This window comes from Anomaloglossus baeobatrachus, unplaced genomic scaffold (assembly GCF_048569485.1).
Source record: "Anomaloglossus baeobatrachus isolate aAnoBae1 unplaced genomic scaffold, aAnoBae1.hap1 Scaffold_63, whole genome shotgun sequence".
Taxonomy (NCBI): domain Eukaryota; kingdom Metazoa; phylum Chordata; class Amphibia; order Anura; family Aromobatidae; genus Anomaloglossus; species Anomaloglossus baeobatrachus.
Window position 1 is genome coordinate 389,843 of NW_027444997.1, and position 23,149 is coordinate 412,991.

The following is a 23,149-nucleotide window of genomic DNA, read 5'->3' on the forward strand; positions in this document are numbered from 1 at the left end:
ACATCGGAGTGCCACACAATGTTTTACGTAAAATCTTTCATGTATTGATCTCAAAAAGTAACATACATTAGCTCTATCTCACTATTGGGTATGTGCCCTTAACATTTCCGCTATGAAAAATCATTTTGGTGTCATTTTGGAAGGTTTTCTGGTGAGTCCGTAAAAATGGCGTAAAACGCGGACAAAATTATTCACAGCTGTGACTTTTGAGTGATAAATGCTTCAAGGGGTCTTCCCCATGCTGTTGCCATGTCATTTGAGCACTCTTCGGAGACTTTTGTGCCATTTTTAGGGTTTCTACATGCTGCCGGTGGTCATTTCACAAAAATACTCGGGTCTCCCATAGGATAACATTGGGCTCGGTGCTCGGGCCGAGTACACGAGTATCTTGGGAGGCTCGGCCCGAGCTTCGAGCACCCGAGTTTTTTAGTACTCGCTCATCACTACTAATAAACCTAAAAAATAAAAATAAATTGAATAAAAATCATGAATGTTGTGTTATAACAGGAAATTCGGTGTAAGAATGAATATCCGGGATGAGAGTTCAGCGAATGAGTTATAGAAATTGTTACAAAAAGGAGTGTGTACGGTTTATGCGTAAATTTTCAGAATGCGTACATGAAAATTATATGTATGTGAGAATGTCCCCCATGCTTTGTAAAAAGTTATTTATGAAAATGTAAATAAGATATATAAAAATGCCTAATTATTTATAATTTATGAGAAAGATATATATGTATGGAAGAATGTTATAAGGTGTCCAAGAACCATAAAGAAAAAGGGTGCATATATAATGTTAGAGGTCTAGAGTTCCACCAGGCTATATCACCCCTAAAGAAATAGAAAGAAGACCTTACTACCTGTGTACCCCAAAAAAAGCTATATTTCTTAGCCAGGATTATGGTGGAGATATGCACAAGTGAAATAAGAATATAAAGTAATACAATAAGATTATAAAACCAATATGTGTGTAATACTATTGTATGTTTTGAGGATTTCGATAGCGTTAGGGCAATGACAACCAGAGACGAGTTTGTGGTACAAGATGTTTATAATATGTAACCACGGTAGATACACAGCGGAAATACACAAAACACATGAAAATACCTTTCTGAAACGGAGCGAAGGGGATTCCCGGGGCCACGCACCGGACTCCCCCAGGGAGACCACCAGAGCGAACCCCTATACAGGGACTGTCCGGCAATCAACCCCGGAAGGCCTAAATGCGCCGCAGCCGGGACACAAGGGGCAAGTGGTAAAGTCCAGAAGTGTCCGTACGGGATGAAAGTCCAGAATGGTTATGAGCCGGAAGAAACCGGGCAGACGTGCTGACCAAAGACGGCAGACGGAGTCCGGGCACAGCTTGAAGAAACCGGGTATGGTCCAGAGTCGGTCGGTAGACTTTCAGGAGGATCCAAAGGTAATCAAGAAGTAGCAGCAGCAGCAAAGCAGGAGCACACAGCAAGCCGTATACTCAGGCACTGGACTAGGCTTAGAGGCGGCCTTTTAAGCAGCTGGACAGGAAGTAGGGCAACAGAACATAAAACTCCATGTTAACCGAGGGCAAGCTCATGCAAAAAAGAGAACTGGAAAACCCGGAAACCTGACATTACTCCCCCCCCCAGAAACGGCCTCAGGACGGGTCAGGGCCTGGCTTGTCCGGGTACCGTCGATGAAACTGAGCGATCTTCCGGGGAGCTCGAATGTTACCCACCGGTTCCCAGGAATCGTCCTCGGGGGCGTACCCCTGCCAACGTACCAGATACTGAAGCCGACGACGATGGAGCCGGGAGTCAATAATGTCCTCAACCACGAACTGCTCCTCGCCGTCGACCATCACAGGCGGAGGAGGAGGCACGACACGACCATGAAACGTATTGGGAGAGACGGATTTGAGGAGAGAAACATGAAAGACCGTGTGTACCTTGAGATGGTGCGGTAACCGCAGCCGACAGGCCACAGGGCTCACGATCCCGGTGATCTTAAATGGACCGATGAATTTTTGTCCCAGCTTCTGCGAAGGGACACCCAATCTCAGGTTCTTGGTGGACAACCATACAGAGTCCCCTACCTTATACATGGGTGCCGGTTTCCGGTGAGTGTCTGCCGACCTCTTGTAACGCTCCTGGGCCGTAGCCACACTGTCCTTTAGAACCTCCAGATTTTGTCGAAGCTCTGTCAATCTGTCCTCCACCGCAGGCACTGAGACCGCAACCGGTGACCTAGGCAAAATAGTCGGATGGTAACCCAAGTTAGCAAAAAAGGGCGTTACCTTAGTGGAGCTGCTCTGAGTGTTGTTATACGAGAACTCCGCCAACGGAAGCATCTTCAACCAATCGTCCTGCAGATGGCTGACATAACATCGAAGGTATTGTTCCAGGGTTTGATTGGTCCGTTCGGTTTGCCCATTTGTCTGAGGATGGTATGCAGAAGACAAACAGACATCAATCTGGAGTGCCGTACAAAACCCCTTCCAGAACCTAGACGTGAACTGCACGCCCCGGTCAGAGATGATCTCGTCTGGTACCCCATGCAATCGGAATACGTTCTGGATAACCAAATCCACTGTCTCTGCGGCTGAGGGAAGACCGGCACACGGAATAAAGTGAGCAGCTTTAGTCAACCGATCCACCACCACTAAAATGGTATTGTGACCGTCTGAGACGGGCAACTCCACAATAAAATCCATTGAGATAGACCCCCAAGGGCGAGATGGCACGGGTAACGGTTGGAGGAGTCCTGTAGGAGCCACACGAGGGACCTTGCACCGGGCACAAACCACACATGAGTGGACATAGTCCTTTACGTCCTTTAAACAGGTAGGCCACCAGAAGAAACGGTTCAGAAATTCCTGCGTCTTCTGTACCCCCCTATGACCAGCCAACACAGAGTCATGGACCAACTTGAGAACCCGAAGTCTTACGGCCTCCGGGACATAAATGCGTCGCTCTCTCAACCACACACCATTCCGAAGAACAAGAGTTACATCATTCGGGGGGGCAGCAAGAAATACGTCACCATCATAGGCCAGCTTGATGTCCTTCCACAAGTCCTGGTCCTGGATTACTCCAACGAAATTGGCATCCGATAACACGGTCTGAGACGGGGTTCCAGGCACGGAGTCCACGGCGTGGATTCGGGACAAGGCATCGGCTTTCCCATTACGTGAACCTGGACGGTATGTAACGACAAAATTGAACTGGTTAAGGAATAGGCTCCAACGGGCTTGCCGTGGAGACAGGCACCTGGCAGACTTAAGAAACTCCAGATTACGATGATCTGTGAGTACTATCACTTGCTGCGCGGCTCCCTGTAAGTGGTGTCTCCATTCCTTGAAGGCGGAAATAATCGCTAACAATTCTTTGTCCGCAATGTCATAGTTCCTTTCTGCAGGGGACAACCGGCGGGAAAAGAAAGCACACGGATGTAAGAGACTCTTGTCCCCAGTCCTTTGAGAAAGGATGGCCCCTAATGCGTAGTCGGAAGCGTCGACTTCCACGATAAAGGGAAGTGCGGGATTCGGATGTACCAATATAGGCGCTGAGGTAAAACAGACCTTGAGACGATGGAAGGCTTCCTGGGCCTGGGCGGACCACACAAACTTCTGTCCTTTCTTGGTTAACAGAGTGATGGGACGAACGATTTCTGAAAAATTACGGATAAAACGTCGGTAAAAGTTGGCAAAACCGACAAAGCGTTGTACCTCTTTGATGTTTCCCGGTTCCGGCCAGTCTAGAATCGCTTGTATTTTGCCAGACTCCATGTTCAGTCCCTGAGGAGAGATGACATAACCTAAGAATTGTATCTGTGAGCAATGGAATTCGCATTTCTCCAGTTTGATGTACAGGTGGTTTTCCCTCAGCCGGGTAAGTACGGTCTTGACGTGCTCCTGGTGTTCCTGTAGGGAATCAGAAAAGATTAGGATATCGTCCAGATAAATCACCATGAATTGGTCCATGATATCCCTAAAAATATCGTTAACTAGATGTTGGAAAGCCGCGGGAGCGTTACAAAGTCCAAAAGGCATCACTAGGTACTCAAAATGTCCATACCGACATCGGAACGCGGTCTTCCACTCGTCTCCGGGACGTATGCGGAGTAGATTGTATGCCCCACGGAGGTCCAATTTGGTGAATATTTTTGCCTGTTGGACCCTCTCCAATAGCTCAGGAATCAATGGTAACGGATACCGGTTCCGGATGGTTATTTTATTCAGTTCCCGGTAGTCAATACAGGGTCTTAGAGTCCCCTCTTTCTTTTTCACAAAAAAGATGGGTGCCCCTGCTGGTGAGGTAGACGGACGAATAAATCCCTTCGCCAGACTTTCATCAATGTAGTTTTTTAGTGCTTCTAGCTCAGGTGCCGCCAACGGGTAGACATGACCAAACGGGATCTCCGCCCCTGGGAGTAAGTCTATGGGGCAATCATACGGTCTATGCGGGGGAAGCCGATCGGCTTTTCTTTTGTCGCATATGTCCGCAAAGTCGTTATACACCGGGGGTAGAACAGGTACCTGTACAGTGCCCTCCGCATTCGGCGTTACTGGAACCGGAACAGTTGGACTAATGGTCGGAATACTCTGCGGTGGGAAGGATATTTCCTTAGTTTCCCAATCGATGACCGGATTTGTAGACCGTAGCCACGGAATACCTAAAATAATCGGAAAATGAGGAGAAGAAATTAGCATGAAAACAAGGGTCTCCTGCTGACCTGGCTTCATGACGCACTCTAGCGGTACGGTTTCCCGATCAACTGGTCCAGAGATTAACGGAGATCCGTCTACCGTCTCCATGGTAACCGGTGAGGCTCTTTGCTGAGTCCGGATACCGTGTTTCCTGGCAAAAGAGGAGTCCATGAAATTTCCCCCTGCCCCAGAATCTATCATTGCAGAGGTAGGTATTAGCTGTCCCTCCCACCGGATCTGAATGGGGAGCGAGCAATGGGTATATTTCCCTTCCGAGTCCTTCGGTGAGGTTGACATTACAGTCAAGGGAAATACCGCATCCAAGTGTCCACTTGCCTCAGAGATATCGGACTCTGCGTCCGTGTTGTCACACTCTGCCATGGCTGCCAATACCTTATTTGGGCGATTCGGACGTTTCGGGCAGTCGATCAAGAAATGGTCTGATTGACCGCAATAGAAACACAGACGCTCACGGAGCCGGTGTTCGCGACGTTCATTGGTCTCTCGCTTTTGCAGAGAGTCCACTTGCATAGGAACGTCCTCGGCCTCCCGTGGCGTCCTGAGAGCGGGTTCTCTGGAAGGAAATGCAAAGTTGTTTACACGGTTTACAGCTGCCCATTTTTCCTGTCTACGTTCCGTCAAGCGGGTATCAATACGCACACAGTGCTGGAGAAACAGTTCAAAATCCCCTGGAGATTCAGAACGAGCTAACTCGTCCTTGATGGTACCGGACAACCCCTTTCTGAAAACAGACAATAATGCATTGTTTCCCCAGTCGGTGTCTACCACTAACCTCTTGAACTCAGTGGCATATTCAACTACAGAACGCTTTCCCTGACGTAAGGAAAGGAGAGCCGATTCAGCGGTAGCACGGCGATTCGGATCATCAAACATCTGCGCCATTGCGGTCAGAAAATCATCTAGGTGATTTAAACGGATGTCCCGGTTCTCTATCATAGGATTAGCCCAAGCCAGTGCTTGTGAGGTTAATAACATAATTATACATAACACTTTGGACCGGTCAGAACGGTAATAATCAGCATGTACATCAAAAAACAGTATACATTGGTTCACAAATCCACGAAACTGACTACGGTCACCATTGAAACGGAATGGGGGTAACCTAGGCATACCGGCAGCTGATACGGACGTAGTGGGGCCGGCTTCCTGAGCCTCCACTCTGACTTGCAAGTCCTGTATAGCCGGACCCAGTACCTGGTGATCATGGCCCAGCTGTGCCTCCATATCTCTAAGTTTAGTCTGCACCACCTCCATCTCCTGCTGCAAGGAGTTAATCATAGAAAAGAGCTGATCTACTCCTCGTGTCTCAGTCATTGCCCCAGTGAAATCCTCTTGTGGCCTGAGTATAATGTAATACTATTGTATGTTTTGAGGATTTCGATAGCGTTAGGGCAATGACAGCCAGAGACGAGTTTGTGGTACAAGATGTTTATGATATGTAACCATGGTAGATACACAACGGAAATACAAAGTATAACAAACACATGAAAATACCTTTCTGAAACGGAGCGAAGGGGATTCCCGGGGCCACGCACCAGACTCCCCCACGGAGACCACCAGAGCGAACCCCTATACAGGGACTGTCCGGCAATCAACCCCGGAAGGCCTAAATGCGCCGCAGCCGGGACACAAGGGGCAAGCGGTAAAGTCCAGAAGTGTCCGTACGGGATGAAAGTCCAGAATGGTTATGAACCGGAAGAAACCGGGCAGACGTGCTGACCAAAGACGGCAGACGGAGTCCGGGCACAGTTTGAAGAAACCGGGTGTGGTCCAGAGTCGGTCGGTAGATTTTCAGGAGGATCCAAAGGTAATCAAGTAGCAGCAGCAGCAAAGCAGGAGCACACAGCAAGCAGTATACTCAGGCACTGGACTAGGCTTAGAGGCGGCCTTTTAAGCAGCTGGACAGGAAGTAGGGCAACAGAACATAAAACTCCATGTTAACCGAGGGCAAGCTCTTTCAAAAGAGGACTGGAAAACCCGGAAACCTGACAATGTGTGCATTCATGCACCACCCGGTACGCTACCCTTGCCAAATTGCTCACTCTAGATCCCCACACGATCCATGAAGCCGTTCCCCCGGTCACACCGCCTGCTGCCGGTTCCCACTCATCCCTGGGGGAGTTAGGCGAGTGGTATCGAGAGCTACATGTCGGCACTGATGATACCCCCATACACCACAAGGAAGGGGTATACCGGGTGGTACAGGAGTATGAGCGGGTTTTTAGCAAGCACCCTCTAGATTTTGGGCAGATTAAAGGGGTTCAACACCACATCCCTACCGGTACACACTCCCCTATTAAAGAGAGATACAGGCCTATTCCCCCTGCCCACTACCAATGCGCCAAAGACATGTTGAGGAACATGAAGGAGGCAGGGGTTATTAGGGACAGCTGTAGTCCCTGGGCCGCTCCGTTGGTGCTGGTTAAGAAGAAGGATGGCACCATGCGGATGTGTGTGGATTACCGGAAGATTAACCAGATAACGCATAAGGATGCTTACCCTCTGCCCCGCATCAAAGAGTCCCTGGCCTCGCTGAGAACCGCTAACTACTTCTCCACCCTTGACCTCACCAGCGGGTACTGGCAGGTGGCCGTGGCACCGGAAGACCGAGAGAAGACTGCCTATGGGACCGTTTTGCTGTACTTGGATGATGTGATTGTGTACTCACAGACGTATGAAGCCCACCTGGAGCACCTAGCCGAGGTGTTCGCGTCCCTTGCCAAGTATGGGATGAAGTTGAAGCCCTCAAAGTGTCATCTGCTGAAACCCAGAGTGCAGTACCTAGGACATGTGGTTGGTGCGGAAGGTGTCGCCCCCAACCCCGAGAAGATCACCGCCATCCAAGACTGGCCGAGACCGACCACAGTGAGGGAAGTGAGGCAGTTTCTGGGCCTGGTGGGATATTACCGTCGCTTCATTAAGGGGTACACAAAGATGGCTGCCCCCATGCAAGACCTCCTCGTAGGACAGACCAAGGGTGGTAGATCCCTAGTAGCCCCATTGGTGTGGGAAGAAAAGCATGAGGAATCCTTCCGCCAGCTGAGAACAGCCCTGACCGGAGAGGAAATCCTAGCGTACCCTGACTACAGCCGCCCATTCATCCTCTACACCGACGCCAGCAATGTGGGCTTGGGGGCTGTTCTATCCCAGGTCCAAGACAGAAGGGAAAAGGTAATAGCTTATGCTAGCCGAAAACTCCGACCGACTGAGAGGAACCCTGAGAACTACATCTCCTTCAAGCTTGAGCTCTTGGCACTGGTGTGGGCTATCACCGAGCGGTTCCGCCATTACCTGGCAGCAGCCAAGTTCACCGCGTACACAGACAATAACCTGCTGACCCATCTAGATACGGCCAAGCTGGGCGCGTTGGAGCAGCGGTGGGTGACCAGGTTAGCCAACTACGATTTCACCATCAAGTACCGGGCCGGCCGTACCAACGTCAATGCCAATGCACTCTCCCGGATGCCCCACCTGTCGGAAGAGGGGCCAGAGGATGATGACCTCGAAGAGATCGAGTTGCCTGCATTTCACCGGCCATTCACTGAGAAGGTGCACGTCTACCAACAACGGGTGAACCTGGATCCGCTGCCCCGACAGGACTGGCAGGAAGCTCAGGACCAGGCACCTGCTGTCCGCCTGGTCAAGACTCTAGTGGAACAGGGTTCTGCTGGGATAGACCCTGCTGCCCCTGCCGAAGCCCAACGTCTGTGGCAAGAATGGACCCGGCTATACCAACACCAGGGGAAGTTGTATCGCGAGCTGATTAATCCAAAGACTCACGAGAAGATCCGCCAGCTGGTGATTCCCCAGGCTAACGTGCCCACCGTCCTGCAAGCATACCATGATGGTGCAGTGCACTTCGGGTGGAAGAAGCTAGAGATGTTGTTAAGAGAGCGGTTCTATTGGAGTGGAATGCGGGAATCTGTGGAGGCCTGGTGCCGAGAATGTGGCCCTTGCGCATTGAGAAGGAAGGACGAGGCCAGCCAGAAGGCACCCCTACACCCGATCATTACACACCAACCGCTGGAGCTGGTTGCCCTTGACCATGTAAAGCTCACCCCCAGCCGAAGTGGGTACACCTACGCTCTGACCATCGTAGACCACTACTCGAGGTTCCTGGTGGTTGTCCCAGTTAAGGACTTAACCGGCCGCACCGCTGCTAAGGCTTTCCAGGCTTATTTCTGTTGACCGCATTGGTACCCGGAGAGGGTGCTTACCGACCAGGGTCCGGCCTTTGAAGCAGAGGTATTCCAGGAATTCTGCCAGTTGTACGGCTGCAAGAAAATCCGGACCACGCCTTACCACGCCCAAACCAATGGCATTTGTGAAAAGATGAACCACTTGGTCCTGGGCCTCCTCAAGACGTTACCACTGGAAGAGCGGAACCTGTGGCTGGAGAATCTACCTGACCTGGTCGATATGTACAACAACATCCCTTCCAGCTCTACGAAATGCACTCCAGCATACCTGATGAGAGCTCGTCCCGGCCGGCTACCAGTGGATCTGGAAATGGGCTTGGAAGCTTCAGAAGCACTCCTGTCGACAGCTGAATGGGACACTCGGCGGAGGACACAGTACCGACAGGTCCAGGAGTATGTTGAAAAGAACTTGTGCCGGAGTCGGGGACAACAGGAGCAGTGCTTCAACAAGAAGGCGCCTGCCGGTTCCTTCCAACCTGGGGATGTAGTGCTGAAGCGGAAAAGAAGGGCCCACAAGCTGGATGATCAATGGGAAAAAACCCCGTATGTAGTCCAGCCCACAGGATGGGAGAATGGGAAGGCCTACCAGATCAGCCGTGACCAGGGGGGGACTTTGGCCACGGTTTCCCGAGACCACCTGAAGAAGTGCCCACCAGCATTGAGAGTAGCGGATGAGGCTCCAGTTCCCAGTCCAGTGGAGAAGGAAAAAGAGGTAATCCACACCATGATGGGTGATTTTCCAGCAGACTGGCCTACACAGAACGGTGCGGTGATCCTTCCAGTGATACTGTTCCCACAACCCGTGGATGAAGAAATGATGGAAACGGTTAACCGCGAGCCAGTGCCCAGGGATGTACCTGTACCCAGCTCCCCTACGCCTCCGCCTGCCCCACATGATAGCAGGGAGGAGGAACTGACTGTTCCCTCTGCCCCACTGCCTGTCACCACTGACACCGGATCCCGAAGGTCCACTCGCCCCAACCTAGGTAGACCCCCACTTAGGTACAGGGAAACTACTCTTTAAAAGGGGGGGGCTTTATGTGTTGAGTGTACCAGTTTGAAAGTTTTAAATGATAAGTAAAGATGATCAACCAAAGAAGTTTACCTGATTGAACCGTGATTAAACCGGCCGTTGCCGGCAACTGTTGTCCCCGTAGGGACTGTGCAACCATTGCGTAAGGAACTGCTTACGGACAAGCCCGAGAACTTGCAGGGCAACCACAAACTTAGTGCAATGTAAATAAAAATGTTTGTTGGCTTGACACCGTTACCGCCTCCGGAGAGGCTGATTTGGGAGGATGGGCCTGGAGGAAAGGGATGGCCTAGGCCCGCCACTACCGTAACCGGTGGCGATCCTCCGGGGGTTCAGGGGTCCCCTTGGACGTGGGCCCCCTGAAAGAGACAGAACCCGCTCGGGCAACTTGGTGCTGGACTGGGGTCAAGGGGTGCTGCCCGCTTCTTAGGGGCAGCATCAGGGCCAGGTTGTTTGGGTGGGAGAAGAGCGGAAGCTGTACCGTTGTAAAATGTTTATGATGCTTTTACATGTTTTACCGTTTTATTCTTTTTCAGTTGTGAAAATAAAACCGGTGATGGACGGGCAGCCCGCGGACGGTCTGCATTTTACTATAGGGGAATGTGGCGCCCTGGACAAGCCAGGTCGTCACAGGTACTACACCAACACGCTCTACACTCCGGCTAGGCACACCGAAGCTAAACACAAATCCTAGTTGCCTTCCTCCAGGGGCTGATGTCCACACCAGGGGGTGGGCCAGGCGGTTGATCCCACCCACAGAGGAGTTCACAGTCCTGGAGGCGGGAAAAGGAGTCAGATTAGAGATCAGTTTTGGAGTTAGAGAAGTGAAGAGGAGAGGAGACTGACCGTGTCCGTGTGTGTGGCCCGGGCACTCAGCAAGGTTGGCAGACGGTGGTGACCTTCTGCAGGAGAGGCTGATTGGAGTGAACCGTACGGACCGGGGATGGGCGGTGGCCCGCCGGTACCAGATCGGGGAGTGAAGAGAAGCCAGCACCATCCGGCAGGGCCTACGGACCCCGACCAGGCTAGGAGTCGCCGTAAAACCGGTCAAATCCGTTAGCGACAGGAACCTCCAGGGTTTCCCAGCAGTCAAGACCCGATTGAAGGCAACAGCTCACACCGTAGAGGGAAGCACAGTCACCGCCAAGGCTACAGTTCCCAGGGCCAGAGCCTGCGGGCAAAAGGGGCTCCCTCAGCATCCATCCAAGCTGGGGAGCGGGTTACCGGTGGGAAGCCCGCTAGATTTTGGGGGAATAAAAGGGGTCCACCACCACATCCCCACAGGTGCACACCCACCCATCAAAGAGAGCTATAAGCCAATACCACCTTCACATTGCCAGTGTACCAAGGACATGTTGAGCAACATGAAGGCGGCTGGGGTTATCCGTGACAGTTGTAGCCTTTGGGCAGCTCTGTTGATCCTGTTAAAAAAGAAGGACGGCACCATTCCCCGTATTGAGGAATCGCTAGCTGCATTGAGAACTGCAAATTATTTTTCTACCCTTGATCTCACTAGTCACTATTGGCAAGTGTCCGTTGCTGAGGCAGACCGGGAGAAGACCGCCTTCGCCACCCCTATGGGTCTCTGCGAGTTCAAAAGCATGCCCTTCGAGCTGTGCAATGCGCCAGGAACCTTCCAGAGGCTGATGGAATGCTGCTTGGGACAAGATTTTAGGGTGTATAAAAAGGGAGATTAGATCCCGTGATCCCAACGTATTGTTACACCTCTATAAATCACTTGTAAGGCTACATCTGGAATATGGGAACCAGTTTTGGGCTCCACATTTTAATAAGGACATTCAGAAGTTAGAGTCAGTTCAAAGGTGGGCAACTAGACTACTACAAGGAATGGAAGGCCTCCCATATGATGACAAGTTGAAAAAGTTATTAAGTGATTATTGGCTGCAATGGGGCTTTCTGGCTGGTGCCAGCCTCTCTTCTTAGCACACAGGAACCACAATCCCTACACCATGCTTCAATGGATTCTCTCATCCCAGCCCAGTAAAGCTACATATTTTACACAGTCATAAGCAGCCAAAAGGGATCTATTCTATTCAATTGCAAATGATCTAGATAAGACTGAGAATAAGATACTGCACGGGACATAGCAGAGTTGGTCAAGTTGAGTGGAGATGAGTTTGCTATTTGGCACAGCTTTTTGCATCAATAAAGCAAGTAAAAGGTGTGAAAGATAAAAAAAAGGGTGAAAGTGTGAAAAGTGAATTGGCCAAATTGAGGTGCATATAAAGTTTTTGCTTTCTTTCAATTCACTAATGGGGCTCATTTGAATCAGGTGAATTGAGTTCTGCTTTTGGAAACTGGGTTAAGAAGGGGTGCACCGGTCCTGGAGGTACTGCAATACCAGGTCAATGCGTGGAGTGGACAGAGCAAGATTTTTTCCATCTCCTTGTTCTAAAAATCCATTTAATATATGGTCCCCAGAGAGGGGACGTATCAGATATTAAACTGATAAGAACAGATTTAATTTTTTTTTTTTTCTGTTTATCAGTAGGACTTCAAAATAACAAAGGTGATCGCCTCCCGTTGCCTGGGAACCGTCCAGGCACAAGAGGGCTATGTGTCACCAGAAGGCGCACACACTTCCTCAAGGCCGGCAGACGTGCAATCCCAGGCACCTTCCAGTACCGACCAAGGTAGCGTCCTCCGAAACTACACTTGATCTTAGCCAAAAGGCCGAGAAGCTATAACCCGAATTGGTTACGGCCTTGAGTGGCACCCTGGCCTATACCGGACACATCTTAGGGAGAGGGAGACAAACCCACGCCTACAGAAGACATTTTGTCACCCAAGCCAACCCTTGAAAAGGCTGTTTTGCAGAGCAAAAACAAGAAGAATGGTGCTTTTTGCAGCCGCCGCCCACTGCAATGAATCTGAATAACTCCTCCTTTTGGACACAAGCACCTCCCCTCCCCCTTGCAGTCTTTCCAATTCATGATACAAAAAGACGGACGGACAGGACAGGACAGGACAGGCTGCCTGACTTTCCGTCACTGCCACCCTTTGCCATCCTTGCCCGTAGAAAGCCCTTTCATCATCCCCAAACCCTAATCTTTTCCCTTCCCTTCCCAGATGCGTCTCACTCCCTTTCATTAGGAAGTGAGCGCAGCCTTTTCTCCGTTCTGCACATGCGCGACGTTAAACACAAATGCGCAGGCGTGCGTTCCATTACCCTCACTGCATTCCACTCCCATACAGGAAGTGGGCGCAGCTATTACTACGGTCGCACATAAAAGAACCCACGGCCACCACTGCACATAGCTGACTCCACCACAGGACACCCACTTCTACACCAACACAGGTAAGACAGGATCGGCACCTCTATGCTCCTGTTACAATCAGGCTCAGTCACCATGTGATAACGCTCTCAACTCTTTAGTTGCAGGCTCCCCTTGCTTCACCTCCACTGGCTGTGCTGCCATTTCCTCTCCCACCTGGAAGGTATACTTTATTCCACTATTTTCCTGTTTCTCTCTTCCCCCTTTTCCCATAACCTACTTTTATCTGCATTTGTGGGGTATCTATATGCTATTTACATCATAGTTTTATTCATTAATATGGAAGGGAAGAGTGCCCATGAGAGTGTTGAACTGCGGAGAGCAAGAGATTAAGCTGCTCCGATTTGCCACCATTGATAAGCTGTTCTCAGTAGATACACATGCTATCCAAACAGCAGCATCCACCATTGCTTCAGCCCACCCATTCAGTGACAGCTCACCAAGTCAGCCAGAGGAGTGGTGTAAGGAATTACACGTAGGCACTGACTCCACACCTTCACATCACAAGAAGGGGGTCTACAGGCTAGTGCAAGAATACGAGCAAGTCTTCAGCAAACATCCGCTAGACTTTTGAAGAATAAAAGGGGTCAAACACTACATCCCCACAAGTGCACACCCACCCATCAAAGAGAGATATAAGCCAAAACTACCTGCACATTACCAGTGTACCAAGGACATGTTGAGCAACATGAAGGAGGCTGGGGTTATCCGTGACAGTTGTAGCCTCTGGGCAGCTCCGTTGGTCCTGTTAAAGAAGAAGGACAGCACCACTCCCCTGTATTGAGGAATAGCTAGCTGCATTGAGAACTGCAAATTATTTTTCTACCCTTGATCTCACTAGTCGCTATTGGCAAGTGTCCGTTGCTGAGGCAGACCGGGAGAAGACCGCCTTTGCCACCCCGATGGGTCTCTGCGAGTTCAAAAGCATGCCCTTCGAGCTGTGCAATTTGCCAGGAACCTTCCAGAGGCTGATGGAATGCTGCTTGGGACACCGAAACTTTGAAACGGTACTGCTATACCTTTATGATGTTATTGTTTATTCTAAAGCAAACAAGATTTTAGGGTGTATAAAAAGGGAGATTAGATCCGGTGATCCCATCGTATTGTTACCCCTCTATAAATCACTTGTAAGGCCACATCTGGAATATGGGGTAAAGTCCTGAGCAGGTTGATAACCATTGGTTTGAGCATGGTAGGGTGTAGTGCGCATCTTCCTGCATCGGTAAAAGCTGCAGAAGTCCTTGAAGATTTCCGCTTCAAAGGCTGTGCCTTGATCTGTGAGGACTCTCTCTGAGTAGCCATGAGGTATGCATAAGTGTGCTTGGAAGACCTTCGCTGCAGTATGGGCCATTAGATCTTTGACTTGTACCACAACCATAAATCTCGAGTAGTTGTCTACCATCGTAAGTGCATACGTGAGCTCGCCTCGATATTCTGCAACAAAACTCCCTTTTTCGATTTCAGTTTCAGCAAACACTCCTCTTCCTGTAGAAAATATTTATCATTACCTAAGACAGTCATTCTAATGCATGACAATATTAAGGCAATTTAGTTAAAACTTGTTTTAACTCACCTTTAAGGGGATTGATGTATTTCATGGTCAATCCAGGTTTGTCAGTGATGGCACTGACATAATGTATGGCGTCTTTTTCGGGCGTTATCCTTTGCCTTTTCATTGTGAAAATCCAGTTGCCTATATCAAAGCAAATTCTACTACTTGTAAAGTATGCAGAAAATGAAATGTAGAACATATAACATCAACTGCTTAGGAACGCATCATAGGTTAGTACTTAAAAGGATATTGTCATGTTCTAGTCATAATGCAAGCTGGACATTTTTCATGTTACCCTGTAATCGCCGGCCTGTTCTAATGCTCACAAGCCAAGATATAGGCTCAGCTGCTAAGGCTTCCCTCTGCCTTCTGAATGAAACTTGAATATGTCTGGGTCACTGTGTATATAGCAGGTGCTCAGAAAAAATAAGAGTCAATTCAATAGAAATAGCTCTGGCACACTATAGTGATCAATAACGTAAGAAAAGAACTCTTGGAATGCTGAAAATTCTTTATTTGTGCAAAAGGATAATTCATCCAACGTTTCGACCTTGTTTTTAGGTCTTTATCAAGGATAAAGTTATCTAAGATCATAAAGGGTTACAAAACCATATAAACACGTAATTAGTACATAGTACAACATAACAGTACAATATATTGCTACTTGAGAGTACAATGGGTCAAATGACCATGATGCACATACAAAAAATTTTTCCAAAGCCATAGTGAAAACATTTGTACTGAGGAAAGAAAATTTCCACATGACCTATCTGGAGAAACATTCTGGATCAAACAACCAAAAATAGTCAAGCAGGTAAATACACACCTATATGGATAACAGGATGATATGTGTTCAATTGTATAGCGTCATTGCCATTAAGGTACAAATGGAAAACTTGCAATCCTATATAGTGAAGGAAATGAACACATATCATATCAAAGAACACAGGAACATGGGTGTGAGAAAAACCTCAATGTTTATACTTTGTTCTTTATAATGGTGTGAACATGTATATGTCTCAGTACCTTATGCACTTGAGAATTCTAGTGAGTAGATCATGAAAGCCTATTTCAGAACTGGAATCGGTAAATAATTGTAGGTGGAATCTAAATGAAAAGATGGTACAAGTGTTATCATGACTAGAGATGAGCGAACCGGTCGCGGTTCGGCTCGAGGTTGGTTCGCCGAACGGACCTCCCGTTCGAGTTCGGTTCGTCGAACGTTCGACGAACCGAACTCGAGCCAATAGGAAACAATGGCAGGCAATCACAAACACAGAAAAACACCTAGAAAACACCCTCAAAGGTGTCCTAAAGGTGACAAACAACTCAAACACATTGGAAAGTGACAAGGACATATACTCATGCGAAAACAAAACAGCTGGACAAGGAAAAAGAGGAGGACACACAGATATATGAGTATATGCAAGGAAACATCGATTCCATTAATGTGCAACTTGAGCCCTGCTCATTCTTGGCTTCCAATCTTGATAAATTGCCTGAGCTCGCCACGTACGTCTTGGGGATCTTGTCGTGTCCTGCAGCCAGCGTTCTCTCGGAACCTGTCTTCAGTGCTGCTGTGGGTCTGCTGGCAGATAAGCACACGTGTCTGTCCACTGACAATGTGGACATGGCTCTCAGAGGACTTTTCTTCCCCTGGGTCAGCCAGGGGACGGGAAAGGCACGCGTATTTTTGAGAGTGCTTCATGCAAAGCATCTTTTTCTTTTTCAAAAGGGAGCTCAACCGATGCCAGTCAAGTGGGGTGTGTGTGGCCCAGTGAGTGGAAACGAGGGAGACTGTGGTTGGAGTCCCCTCGCTGTGTCTCTAAAAGAACCAAGATGAACAAGTCATGGCTCTCAGAGGACTTTTCTTCCCCTGGGTCAGCCAGGGGACGGGAAAGGCACGCGTATTTTTGAGAGTGCTTCATGCAAAGCATCTTTTTCTTTTTCAAAAGGGAGCTCAACCGATGCCAGTCAAGTGGGGTGTGTGTGGCCCAGTGAGTGGAAACGAGGGAGACTGTGGTTGGAGTCCCCTCGCTGTGTCTCTAAAAGAACCAAGATGAACAAGTCATGGCTCTCAGAGGACTTTTCTTCCCCTGGGTCAGCCAGGGGACGGGAAAGGCACGCGTATTTTTGAGAGTGCTTCATGCAAAGCATCTTTTTCTTTTTCAAAAGGGAGCTCAACCGATGCCAGTCAAGTGGGGTGTGTGTGGCCCAGTGAGTGGAAACGAGGGAGACTGTGGTTGGAGTCCCCTCGCTGTGTCTCTAAAAGAACCAAGATGAACAAGTCATGGCTCTCAGAGGACTTTTCTTCCCCTGGGTCAGCCAGGGGACGGGAAAGGCACGCGTATTTTTGAGAGTGCTTCATGCAAAGCATCTTTTTCTTTTTCAAAAGGGAGCTCAACCGATGCCAGTCAAGTGGGGTGTGTGTGGCCCAGTGAGTGGCAACGAGGGAGACTGTGGTTGGAGTCCCCTCGCTGTGTCTCTAAAAGAACCAAGATGAACAAGTCATGGCTCTCAGAGGACTTTTCTTCCCCTGGGTCAGCCAGGGGACGGGAAAGGCACGCGTATTTTTGAGAGTGCTTCATGCAAAGCATCTTTTTCTTTTTCAAAAGGGAGCTCAACCGATGCCAGTCAAGTGGGGTGTGTGTGGCCCAGTGAGTGGAAACGAGGGAGACTGTGGTTGGAGTCCCCTCGCTGTGTCTCTAAAAGAACCAAGATGAACAAGTCATGGCTCTCAGAGGACTTTTCTTCCCCTGGGTCAGCCAGGGGACGGGAAAGGCACGCGTATTTTTGAGAGTGCTTCATGCAAAGCATCTTTTTCTTTTTCAAAAGGGAGCTCAACCGATGCCAGTCAAGTGGGGTGTGTGTGGCCCAGTGAGTGGCAACGAGGGAGACTGTGGTTGAAGTCCCCTCGCTGTGTCTCTAAAAGAACCAAGATGAACAAGTCATGGCTCTCAGAGGACTTTTCTTCCCCTGGGTCAGCCAGGGGACGGGAAAGGCACGCGTATTTTTGAGAGTGCTTCATGCAAAGCATCTTTTTCTTTTTCAAAAGGGAGCTCAACCGATGCCAGTCAAGTGGGGTGTGTGTGGCCCAGTGAGTGGCAACGAGGGAGACTGTGGTTGGAGTCCCCTCGCTGTGTCTCTAAAAGAACCAAGATGAACAAGTCATGGCTCTCAGAGGACTTTTCTTCCCCTGGGTCAGCCAGGGGACGGGAAAGGCACGCGTATTTTTGAGAGTGCTTCATGCAAAGCATCTTTTTCTTTTTCAAAAGGGAGCTCAACCGATGCCAGTCAAGTGGGGTGTGTGTGGCCCAGTGAGTGGCAACGAGGGAGACTGTGGTTGGAGTCCCCTCGCTGTGTCTCTAAAAGAACCAAGATGAACAAGTCATGGCTCTCAGAGGACTTTTCTTCCCCTGGGTCAGCCAGGGGACGGGAAAGGCACGCGTATTTTTGAGAGTGCTTCATGCAAAGCATCTTTTTCTTTTTCAAAAGGGAGCTCAACCGATGCCAGTCAAGTGGGGTGTGTGTGGCCCAGTGAGTGGCAACGAGGGAGACTGTGGTTGGAGTCCCCTCGCTGTGTCTCTAAAAGAACCAAGATGAACAAGTCATGGCTCTCAGAGGACTTTTCTTCCCCTGGGTCAGCCAGGGGACGGGAAAGGCACGCGTATTTTTGAGAGTGCTTCATGCAAAGCATCTTTTTCTTTTTCAAAAGGGAGCTCAACCGATGCCAGTCAAGTGGGGTGTGTGTGGCCCAGTGAGTGGCAACGAGGGAGACTGTGGTTGGAGTCCCCTCGCTGTGTCTCTAAAAGAACCAAGATGAACAAGTCATGGCTCTCAGAGGACTTTTCTTCCCCTGGGTCAGCCAGGGGACGGGAAAGGCACGCGTATTTTTGAGAGTGCTTCATGCAAAGCATCTTTTTCTTTTTCAAAAGGGAGCTCAACCGATGCCAGTCAAGTGGGGTGTGTGTGGCCCAGTGAGTGGCAACGAGGGAGACTGTGGTTGGAGTCCCCTCGCTGTGTCTCTAAAAGAACCAAGATGAACAAGTCATGGCTCTCAGAGGACTTTTCTTCCCCTGGGTCAGCCAGGGGACGGGAAAGGCACGCGTATTTTTGAGAGTGCTTCATGCAAAGCATCTTTTTCTTTTTCAAAAGGGAGCTCAACCGATGCCAGTCAAGTGGGGTGTGTGTGGCCCAGTGAGTGGCAACGAGGGAGACTGTGGTTGGAGTCCCCTCGCTGTGTCTCTAAAAGAACCAAGATGAACAAGTCATGGCTCTCAGAGGACTTTTCTTCCCCTGGGTCAGCCAGGGGACGGGAAAGGCACGCGTATTTTTGAGAGTGCTTCATGCAAAGCATCTTTTTCTTTTTCAAAAGGGAGCTCAACCGATGCCAGTCAAGTGGGGTGTGTGTGGCCCAGTGAGTGGAAACGAGGGAGACTGTGGTTGGAGTCCCCTCGCTGTGTCTCTAAAAGAACCAAGATGAACAAGTCATGGCTCTCAGAGGACTTTTCTTCCCCTGGGTCAGCCAGGGGACGGGAAAGGCACGCGTATTTTTGAGAGTGCTTCATGCAAAGCATCTTTTTCTTTTTCAAAAGGGAGCTCAACCGATGCCAGTCAAGTGGGGTGTGTGTGGCCCAGTGAGTGGAAACGAGGGAGACTGTGGTTGGAGTCCCCTCGCTGTGTCTCTAAAAGAACCAAGATGAACAAGTCATGGCTCTCAGAGGACTTTTCTTCCCCTGGGTCAGCCAGGGGACGGGAAAGGCACGCGTATTTTTGAGAGTGCTTCATGCAAAGCATCTTTTTCTTTTTCAAAAGGGAGCTCAACCGATGCCAGTCAAGTGGGGTGTGTGTGGCCCAGTGAGTGGCAACGAGGGAGACTGTGGTTGGAGTCCCCTCGCTGTGTCTCTAAAAGAACCAAGATGAACAAGTCATGGCTCTCAGAGGACTTTTCTTCCCCTGGGTCAGCCAGGGGACGGGAAAGGCACGCGTATTTTTGAGAGTGCTTCATGCAAAGCATCTTTTTCTTTTTCAAAAGGGAGCTCAACCGATGCCAGTCAAGTGGGGTGTGTGTGGCCCAGTGAGTGGCAACGAGGGAGACTGTGGTTGGAGTCCCCTCGCTGTGTCTCTAAAAGAACCAAGATGAACAAGTCATGGCTCTCAGAGGACTTTTCTTCCCCTGGGTCAGCCAGGGGACGGGAAAGGCACGCGTATTTTTGAGAGTGCTTCATGCAAAGCATCTTTTTCTTTTTCAAAAGGGAGCTCAACCGATGCCAGTCAAGTGGGGTGTGTGTGGCCCAGTGAGTGGCAACGAGGGAGACTGTGGTTGGAGTCCCCTCGCTGTGTTATACATGCTTTTAGAAGGGCATGACATGGCTTGGAGGTTGACTTTCATAAAATGCAAACTGTTGGCTACCAAAATGCTGCCTTTCCAACAACTGTGGTTATAGGCAATGAGGAACATACTGATGAAGATGAGACGCAGATACCCGATTAGGATGACAACTTAAATATTCGGTCAGGGCAAGAAGAGGCTCGGTCTGAGGGGGAGGGTAGTGCAAACACAACAATTGATGATGAAGTTCTAGATCCCACCTACTGTCAACCCCCAGTCAGGCACTCGAGGAGGTCAACAGAGGCGGTGGAGGAGGATGCAACCGACGACGAAATTACCTTGCGCCTTCCTGGACAGAGTCGGAGCACTGGTAGCACGTCTACAACTGCATCCTCAGCCACCACTCTGCCTATGAGCATTATTCGGGGTGCATCAACAGGTCGCATGGCCTCTAAGCCTTGCCTAGCCTGTTCCTTTTTTGACATAGAAAAAGATCGCCCAAATCATGTGATATGTAAAATTTGTCATGATTCTCTTAGTAGAGGTCAAAACCTCAGCAGTTTGACAACTTCTTCCATGAATCGTCACATGAATAAATATCATAGGTCCCGGTGGGAAGCTCACTGTGCTGCAATGCGGCCTAGCGGAGCGAACCATCCACCGCCCGCCCCTTCCAGTGCATCCGCGCGCTCTTCATCTTCTAGGACTGTGGGGACAGCTGTCACACCTGTTTTTCCACGCAAAACTTCCACCACTGTAACCGCAACAGGCAGTTTGCTTGGTAGGTCGTCAGTTGGTTTGGAAGGGGAAACAAGTGAGTGTGTACAGCTCTCTCAGACATCGATAGCACCTACGTTGGATGAAGGCAACATCATGTCTCCGCCTGCACTTTCCTCACAAACCTGCATTTTTCCAGGGACACCCTACTCAACACCGTCTACACACAGCAGCCAGATCTCTGTCCCTCAGATGTGGTCAAATAAAAGGCCACTTCCTCCGACCCATGACAAAGCTAAGAGGTTGACTCTATCCCTCTGTAAGCTGTTGGCTACCGAAATGCTGCCTTTCCGCCTAGTGGACACACAGGATTTTAGAGACCTTATGTCTGTCGCTGTGCCCCAGTACCAGATGCCTAGTCGCCACTACTTCTCTAAGAAAGGTGTGCCCGCGCTACACCAGCATGTCGCACACAACATCACCGCTTCCTTGAGAAACTCTGTGTGTGAACGGGTGCATTTCACCACCGATACTTGGACCAGTAAGCATGGACAGGGACGTTACATGTCGCTGACTGGGCACTCGGTAACTATGTTGATAGATGGTGAAGGGTCTGCTGCACAAGTCTTGCCGTCCCCACGACTTGTGTGTCAATCCTCTGTCTGTCCAAGTTCCGCCACTGCTTCTGCATCCTCCACCTCATCTGGGTCCTCCACCTCCGCCCCAAGCCTGCCTGGTCAGGCCACCAGCGTTCTCACTGCGCAGAAGGAATCACGCACCCCTCATTACTATGCTGGCAGCAGAGCGCAACGGCATCAGGCGGTCTTTAGCTTGACATGTCTTGGGAATAAGAGTCACACAGCTGAGGAGTTGTGGTCAGCTCTGCGGTCCGAGTTTAATAAATGGTTGTCTCCACTCAACCTGCAGCCTGGTAAGGCCGTGTGCGACAATGCTGCAAACCTGGGTGCGGCCCTTCGCCTGGGCAAGGTGACACACGTGCCTTGTATGGCTCACGTGTTGAACCTTGTTGTCCAGCAATTTTTAACACACTATCCCGGCCTAGATGGCCTTCTGACCAGGGCACGTAAACTGTCTGCAGTGCTCACTTCCGCCGTTCAACCGCCGCAGCTGAGCGACTTGCATCGCTCCAGAAGTCTTTCGGCCTGCCGGTTCATCGCCTGAAATGCGATGTGGCGACACGCTGGAATTCAACTCTCCACATGTTACAGCGACTGTGGCAGCACCGGCGAGCCCTGGTGCAATACGTCATGATGGGCCAACGAGATGCAGAAGTGGGGCAGATCACCCTGATGGAGTGATCTCAGATCAAGGACCTATGCACCGTTCTGCACAGTTTCGACATGGCGACGAATATGTTTAGCGCTGACAATGCCATTATCAGCATGACGATTACAGTCATTTACATGCTGGAGCACACGCTAAACACTATTCGGAGTCAGGGGGTGGGACAACAGGAAGGGGAGGAACTACAGGAGGATTCATATGCGCAAGACACAACAACATCACCAAGGTCCAGACGTTCATCATCACCAACGCGGCAGGCATGGGACCATGGGGGACAGGGATCAACAAGGGCGCATGGTAGCAGGCGAGATGTTGAGGAAGGTGCAGGAGGACATGAAGATATGGAGGACGAACTGTCCATGGACATGGAAGACTCAGCGGATGAGGGAGACCTTGGTCAAAATTCAGTTGAAAGAGGTTGGGGGGAGATGTCAGAGGAAGAAAGAACGGTTAGCACCTCTATGCCACAAACACAGCGTGGACTTGGTCCGCATGGCTGCGCAAGACACATGAGTGCCTTCTTGTTGCACTACCTCCAACATGACCCTCGGATTGTCAAAATTAGAAGTGATGATGACTACTGGCTTGCCACACTATTAGATCCCCGGGACAAGTCCAAATTTTGTGACATAATTCCACCCATAGAAAGGGACGCACGTATGCTGGAGTATCAGCATAAGCTGTTACTCGATCTTAGCTCGGCTTTTACACCAAACAACCGTGCAGGTGAAGGGAGTGATTCTCCCAGTTGTAACTTGACAAACATGGGACGGCATCGTCATCTTCAACAGTCTACCCGTACCAGTAGGACCGTATCTGGTGCTGGTAACAGCAATTTTATGGAATATTTTCATAATTTTTTTAGACCCTCCTTTGCAAGGCCACCAGAGACAACAAGTCTGACACATAGTCAACGGATGGAGAGGATGATACAGGAGTATCTCGAAATGAACATCGATGCAATGACTTTGCAAATGGAGCCTTGCTCCTTTTGGGCTTCAAATCTAGAA

The 23,149-nt window shown here is 49.8% G+C and overlaps 1 pseudogene; it reads right to left on the reverse strand.

Moving 5' to 3' along the window:
- Nucleotides 1-12,265: 12,265 nt before the first annotated feature.
- LOC142285899 (U2 spliceosomal RNA) lies at nucleotides 12,266-12,472 on the reverse strand (annotated as a pseudogene).
- Between the last annotated feature and the right edge of the window lie 10,677 nt (nucleotides 12,473-23,149).